The sequence below is a fragment of the Nanorana parkeri genome, unplaced genomic scaffold (assembly GCF_000935625.1).
Source record: "Nanorana parkeri isolate BGI_ZX_2015 unplaced genomic scaffold, ASM93562v1 scaffold6, whole genome shotgun sequence".
Classification (NCBI taxonomy): Eukaryota; Metazoa; Chordata; class Amphibia; order Anura; family Dicroglossidae; genus Nanorana; species Nanorana parkeri.
This window is the reverse complement of record NW_017306274.1, coordinates 790,637-798,549: the sequence shown is the minus strand read 5'-3', so window position 1 is coordinate 798,549 and position 7,913 is coordinate 790,637.

The window sequence follows — 7,913 nt, the reverse complement described above, 5'->3', positions numbered from 1 at the left end:
AGCCACCGGCAAAAAAAAAAAAAATCGAGGACATATGTCCTCGCTTTGTTTTTTGCGGTGGCTTGATGCACATAAAAAAAAAAATGTTGGTTGCTTGGTGCACACTAAAATTTTTTATTAGTAACTAACTAATGTTTTTATTACTGCTGGCCGGCGGCTGGATTCCACGGTCAGCAGCAGAAGGTAAATAACGGCTTGGTATGCTCTAGCATTTTAACACACACCTAAACTCAACCATTCGGAGGTGAGTCCACATACTTTTGCCCATATTCTGTGTATAGACAAAGGTGAGAACACGATACAAAAATCAGGAAAGACAAAGGAAAGATGTAACAAGTGAGCTTTTGCCCACAGTGACCAATCAAGTGTCAATTTTTATTTTTCACCTCATTCTTTTTCTCTCTCTTGTTCTTCTTCCATTTAAATATTTTGTTTTTGGACCTGGTTAGAATATGGTAAATATCAAGGAAAGAAAAATAAAATATATTTTGTATCCAAAAATCTGACTTTTGAGGCCCTATTGCATGTGGGGAGTTTGGCATTTATTGGGAGCTTACTCACGCCTCTTGTTTAAGTTGCTCTGAGAACCTGACCTGATCACACGGCTTTTAATGGCTTTGCGCTCCCAGGATTGTATGAAAATATACTCTCCTTTAAATTCCAGGCTCAAGCTGTATTTTGGGACTGTGCAAACCTTTATATTTTTTTGAATCCAAGAGGTTTCACTTTTTTATCTCCTTGGCCTGGAGCCCAGACTGAGGTAGAGTAACAGACAATAAAACGGGTGCAGGAGGAGATAAAACAGAATAAATGACAGTCCCCAAAAAATGTCAGATGTGCGAAGGCTGCAGCGGCTGCTCCCTCCCGGCGCGCCGCGCAGTTGTAGGGTACAGAGTCACACAAGTGTGTCCGCAAGTAATCAGCTTTGGTGAACCCATTTGCTGAGGTCCAGGATGTCATTGTGATTTTTTTTTAAAGGTTCAGCTCCCATAATGCAAGAGGACATTCTCCTATTGTGATCTGTGCCGGTTGCCCTGCAATGTGCAATAGAGGGAGTAAGCGTGACCGTAATATTTTTCAAGGCTGTTGTGTCTTGGACTGCACAATGGATTCTTTGTCTTTGCATTGAAAATTGGTAAATGAGTTTGTTGGTTTTGATTATTAAATTCAACACTGGTTCCTTATTTGAAGAGCCTCCTTAGAGTAAACCCATTACTAAAATCTCATATGCACTAGTTCCTTATTTGGAGAGCCTCCTTAAAGTAAACCCAATCGCTAAAATCTCATATGTGGTAAGCTTTAACATGCTAATGTCATTTCAAAAGATGTTTTTTAATATTTTTAAATATGTATCTTTTATTAAAACTGGTGATACTTCCATGTTCAGGCACTTCCTGTTATGGGGTTGCAACAGTCGTCCTGGGTTGTCTTGTAGTCACATAATACCCTGGTGTTGGCTACAAGTGACTTTGCCGAAACACACTGTGCAGACATGGTCCATCGTTGTCACTTTTAGGAAGCCACCCCAGATCAATGATCTCCAGCCAATGCTTGGGTGAGTGTAAGTAGACAGGAATTGGATGAAGGGGGCTGGAGGAGTGTCAGGGCCCGTCTTTGGAAATTGTATGGTGGATCACAGCTGCGGTTCCAACAGTTGTTTAGTGCGGTTGTCAGGCTAAAATCCCAGGGGGCTCTCTCAATCATAAACGGAGAGTTTAGGATTTAGTCATCATGGACTGCTAAACAATAATCGGTAATAACAGGCAAAGTAGTTTAAAGAATATTAATTCATATTCCCCATCTTGGCAATCCTATCTGGAATTGTGGTACAATCGGATAAGATAGTCTCTATGTCAGATAACAGAAGCAATCCCCTTTACACAGCATATGTGGAATTGTATTGCATTGAAGAGAGGTGATACCGAGAGTCTCCACTAGGGGGCAGCGGTTTGGTTGTATGAGCGATCAGCTGCATGCAAGAGGAGTCCAGTGGAGGCTGGCTGCTGGGGAGCTGTTAGGATCCGTGAGGAAAGGTTCGAGGCAGGGTGGTGAGGTTCCTGGGGTGTTTGGGCTATGATCCCACTCATCGAACACCCCACAGCGTCTCTGGCAGGTTTAAATAGCCCGCGGCCGTGACGTCACGCGGCCACGGGTTACTTCCGCGTTCCAGTTTGGAACGCACAGTAGCTTCCGTCAAGGGGGAGGAGGCCTGCGGCGGTCTCCCCGGCCGATGCGCCCCAGCCTGGAACGCAGTCGGGAGGAGCCGCGAACCAGAGGAACATTACAAGGAGATGGAAATGGGGTAAAAATAGGTGAAAACAGAACTATTTGGGGAAGGCTTGTTTAAGTCTCAGCATGAGCCCTGACCTCAACCCTACTTAATGCCTTTGGAATAAATCCAACCTTGTGGTCACAGTTTGGTGAAGGCCATTTTCTGTTCCACCATGACTGTCCCCTAGTTCTAAACAGAACTATTTGGGGTAGGCTTGTTTAAGTCTCAGCATGACGGTGCACCTTTGCACAAAGCCACCTTTGCAAGGTGGCTTTTGGTGTATTTTTTGCACAGAGCCTGACCTCAACCCTACTGAATGCCTTTGGAAAAAATCCAACCTTCTGGTCACAGTTTGGTGAAGGCCCTTTTCTCTTCCACCATGACTGCCCCTGTGCACAAAGCCATGGTTTTGATTGGTTTGACCTCAACCCTACTGAACACCTTTGGGATTAATTGGAACACCAGTTGCAAGCCAGGTCTCCTCTTCCAACATCAGTAGCACAGCTCCACATTAATGCCCATTTGATTTAAGATGGATTGTCCAACACGCTCATAAAGATGGTCAGGTGTCCACAAACATTTGGTCTTGCTCATTTGGAGGCTAGCATTGCCTAACACACACAAGGGATTGGTGCCTAGGGTCCATGGGGAACAAACTCCTGCCGGAAGCTCTTTCATATACTTCCCATGTTACCACTACACCGTGTCCTGCACCTGATTTTTTTTTAAGTTAATAAAATGCTGAAGTTTGATCATCTGAGCTAGTGAGCTTCATCCATCTCCCTCCTAAAAGATGATCAGGGGATCAGAGTGTGACCGGGTTGATAAATACAGGTGCCCAAAATTTAATTAAGTTATCAATTTCCACTGGAACAAGACAACATTTTTCATAACCAAATAACTATTTTAGGATCATTTGGGAGAGATTATATAAATCATCACAAGTCAGACTACTGGTTATTCAATAGTCATGAAGAGGACTCAGTAAGTCAATAAACATTTAATGGATTGGCATGCGACTCGAGCAATAAAATGACCTTTTTTTTTTCTTTTTTGTATCTCCTCTACAGTAGCTTCATTCATTTTATGAAACAAGCTATTAGCATTTGGAAAACAATTAATAACTCGGCCAAAGATAATAGCGCGGAAGAAGATAGTGGTTAATGAGATATGTCTTTGTTGGCAAATGTGAACTCGTCTATAGGATTTCTATAAACTTTTTTTTTTTTGTACATAAAAAATAAGTCATAATGCCGATCGATTTTTATTGTGTAGACGTTGTCGGCGCTGAAAGAAAGATTATTATTTCTGCTAGTAAAATTGAATTTAAATTGAGGGAAAAATGGTCAGATCAGATTTGAGATATTTGGTTACTCATCTAGGAAACAACAAAGATGGGCCATCAGGTTATGAAAGATGAGCCGTGGAAGCCAAGAACTGTCTGGCAGGAGATATAGAAACATAGAAGAGTGATGGCAGAAGAAGACCAAGTGGTCCATCAAGATTGCTTCTTTCTCTCTCTCTCTCTCTCTCTCTCTCTCTTTTTTTTTTTTTTCTTTCCCTCTCTCTCTTTTTCTTTCCCTCTCTCTCTCTCTTTTTCTTTCCATCAGCTACTCTTTGGGTAAAATAATACTTCCCTTCCTAATGCCAATGTTGAACTTTCCTCCTGCTATTTTGAGGTCATGTCTTGATCTTTGCTTTATATTGAATAATGAACCTTATCTACACCCTTCCTACACACTGCCTGTCCAAAAAAAAGTCAATACCTGAATTTAGCTAAGCAAATAGGTCAGCATGCCCTGGGATGACACCATCAACCTCATTTGAGTGAATCCACATGTGCAGTAGTTCAAAAAGGCAATTGGGATTGAGATCATGCGTGGGTAGTTCCTTCATATTTTAAGGCAGGGTCTGGGCTAGTCAAGCCATAAAGTGGAGGGGATTTGAGTGCATCCAGCCAGAAAGTACCATAACGTTGGGTCATGAGATATAGATAAATATTCTGTCCAGTCCAAAAAAAGTCACCAACTGAATTTAGCTAAGCAAATAGGTCAGAGCCTTCCATTAGATAATAGTTCTAGATTATGTGCCCACAAAATGAGGCCAGCTGACTACCTGAATATACTGAATGATCAGGTTTTTCCATCAATGGATTCTTTCTCCCCTGATGGCACATTGGGCATATTCCAAAATGACAATGCCAGGATTCCTGCGGCTCACATTGTGAAAGAGTGGTTCAGGGAGTATGAGACATCATTGTCACACATGGATTGGTCACCACAGAGTCCAGACCTTAACCCCATTGAGAATCTTTGGGATGTGCTGGAGAAGACTTTATGCAGTGGTCCGACTCTCCCATCATCACTACAAGATCTTGGTGAAAAATGAATGCAACGCTGGACAGAAATAAATGTTGTGACATTGTATAAGATTATGGAAATTATGCCACGCAGAATGTGTGCCTTAATCAAAGCCAAAGACGGTCCAATGAAATGAGTGTGTGACTTTTTTTTTTGACAGCCAGGGTATTTAAAAGCAAAGAGAACAGTGAGCAGCACAGTAATGACATCACCTAGTCCCCTAACACTAGCAATCAGAGGAAGCCTTAGATCTCACACTACAGATATACAGTTATGAGGCTCAGGCTACAGGAGTTCCTAGGCACGCTCACATACTTGGAAGTATATATGGAAGGTACTTTTTTCAAGGTGCTGCTTAGGCACAATTACCGTTTCTACATATTCCCTATAACATAGTAAATGTTCACCTTTTGAGTTCAGTTCCACTTTGCAAACAAATCCCAACAGGTTCTCTTTAACTTGAACATAGTCTTTATCTACGGACTGAGAATGAAAAAAAACAGGAAAAGCTAACGATCTCATAATCTCCGCTGCTTAACAACCACGGGGGACATTATGTACTTTTTCTTTTATCATTTAATTTGTTTTTCCACTTCCAAACATTCAGATAAATTAAATGGAAATAACAAAAAGTGCACTACACTGGCATTGACCTTTGGTTCCCGCTCACTGGAGCCCATAATACAATAAAGTCCTCAGTGATTAATGGCAACGGCCCAACTCTAGCGACAGTAAAAAGCAACAACACATTATCCTCCATTAAACGAACCCGGGGTGCGGATTTATAATTACTTTATCACGCATTGATTTCCGAGAGCCGGAGAAAAAGATTTATCGCATTCTCTATTCGGGATCATTAAGGAAAGTTAATTATTGGGAAACTTGCTTCCTGGTGGCCATCCCTGGACATTGTTTTTATCACTACTGTCTCACAAAAACACAAGAAAACATATATATATATTATCTTTGTGGGAGGAGTTTGGGGACGGCCCCTTCCTGTTCCAACATGACTGCACACCAGTGCACAAAGCAAGGTCCATAAAGACATGGAGGGGGGAGTTTGGGGTGGAGGAACTTGACTGGCCGTACAGAGTCCTGACCTCAACCTGATAGAACACCTTTGGGATGAATTAAAGTGGAGACTGCGAGTCCGGCCTTCTCGTCCAACATCAGTACCTGACCTCACAAATGGTCCAACATTCCCATAGACACACTCTTAAACCTTGTGGACGCCTTCCCAGAAGAGTTGAAGCTGTTATAGCGGAAAAGGGCGGAGCCAACCCAATACTGAACCCTACGGACTAAGACTGGGATGCCGTTAGAGTTCATGTGCGTGTAAAGGGGTCCCAATACGTTTGGCAATACAGTGTATATATACTGTATATGGTATATATATATACTTAATATCAGAATGGCAATACCAATGGCCATATTTCACACATGGCACAAAGGGGCCTTTCAGTTTCTTCCTTTAACCACTTGCCAACAAACAGACACCATCCCTCTTGGCTGAGGGTTGCCATACTTGTACGGTGATTGTTTTTTCCTGCTTGAGCACACCCCTTAGCACGCGCACGAACAGGACACTGTGAACATCTGTTACAGAGCTGCTATAGAGCCACCCGATTGCTTTTATGGTGTGTGGGAGTGTGCACCCCCCTCCTCTGCTGCTGCTGGCTATCACTGTCCCCTCCCTGTGCAGGTCTTTCTTCAGAGAGACCACTGATTCTACACAGAGAGCAAGGAATCTTTGCAGAGGTCTTTCTTCAGAGAGCTTTCTTTTGAGCTTTTCTTATTGCAGGGCTATAGGTCTAAATTAATAAGGGGTCATGCCAGGCCTCGGCAGAGAGAACACTGCTTCCACACAGGAACAAGGATCCTTCTCAGCAGCATGTTGGCAGGGGAAAGGCTTCTTGACCCAGACTGTGGCTGCTTGCTTAGATGCACCTGGAATATATCTAGCTGATATAGACTGTAGCTCAGTTGGTCTTTACTAGGTGGAGTGCACCTTTAAGTCCTACCTGGGAATAAGACAGAGCAGCGCTTACCAGTAGAATCACGCCCTGCGGATAATGAACCATAATCAGTATCCATCTCATGCTGAATCGCAGTCAAATACATGTCCCGGCTTATCAGAATCATTATCTAGAACAATGGAATATTCTGGGAATTCTTGGCAGAATGATGAAAGCCATCGGAGATGCGGGGAGACAAGCGGCGCTCGGTGCCCAGGTGATGCAAGCAGATACGATGTCACCAGATGAAAGCATGCAGACAGTGTGGCGGAGCAGTCAGGCAGCCATGTCCCAACATGTGAGGAGCCTTGTACAAAGGGCCCGCAGACGCACAGAGCACGAGCCGCAGGTAGCGCCATGACATGAAAGTCATTAATGGCGGAGCATAGCGGAATCGAACCGGTACACGGAGGAACATGAGAAATGTCATCACGTACACGGAGAAAACGTCAGCCAGCGTTTCATCCTTACAATGTAACGGGACATGATGATCAACCTGGAGCCAGAAAAAAAAACTGCCAATCACGTTTGGTAATTAGACCGCCGCGCGCTGTTCGTACGTAATAATGGCAAGCGGAATATTGTATCAAGACAATGGCTTCACTACAAACAATTAGCATGTCTGCCTGTTCCCTTTACAATGAAAGAGATGCAGATTTACAGCCCCGGGGTCTGAAAAATATTGTGTCTGTGCCCGCCTCCTCTATGGCATCATGTGACTGTCAGGAACAAAACAGGGTAAGCACCTGAAGCATCATGGGAAAATAAATAATTTTTTAGCCTGGTTTAAGCTTACTTAGCTCTGCCATGCTAATACAACTAGGTCTATATGGAAGGCCTGTAGGAAGCAGTGGTCTCTCTGCAAAGCTCCAACACACCCTCTGCTGAGTCAGAGCTAGACCTATACAACAGATAACATGAGCTTTGTGTATTGCAGGGCTATAGGTCTGAATCAGTACGGGGGCATGCTTAGAGAACACTGCTCCTCACAGAGAGCAAGGATCCTTCTTTGCAGCATTCTGGCAGGGCACAGGCTTTTCAACTCAGTCTCTGGCTTCTTGCTTTGATGCATCTTAGCTGATTTAAATTATAATTTTAAATAAATAGGTCAGACCTCTGCTGAGAGGCCACTGCTTCCACACAAAGAGCTAGGATCTCTGCACAGTGACCACTGTTTACACACAAGGGCAAGGGCAGGCACCGGACACATCGTGGGAAAATATGTTTTACCTGGCTCAGGCTTACTTAGTTCTGCCGTGCTGTTAC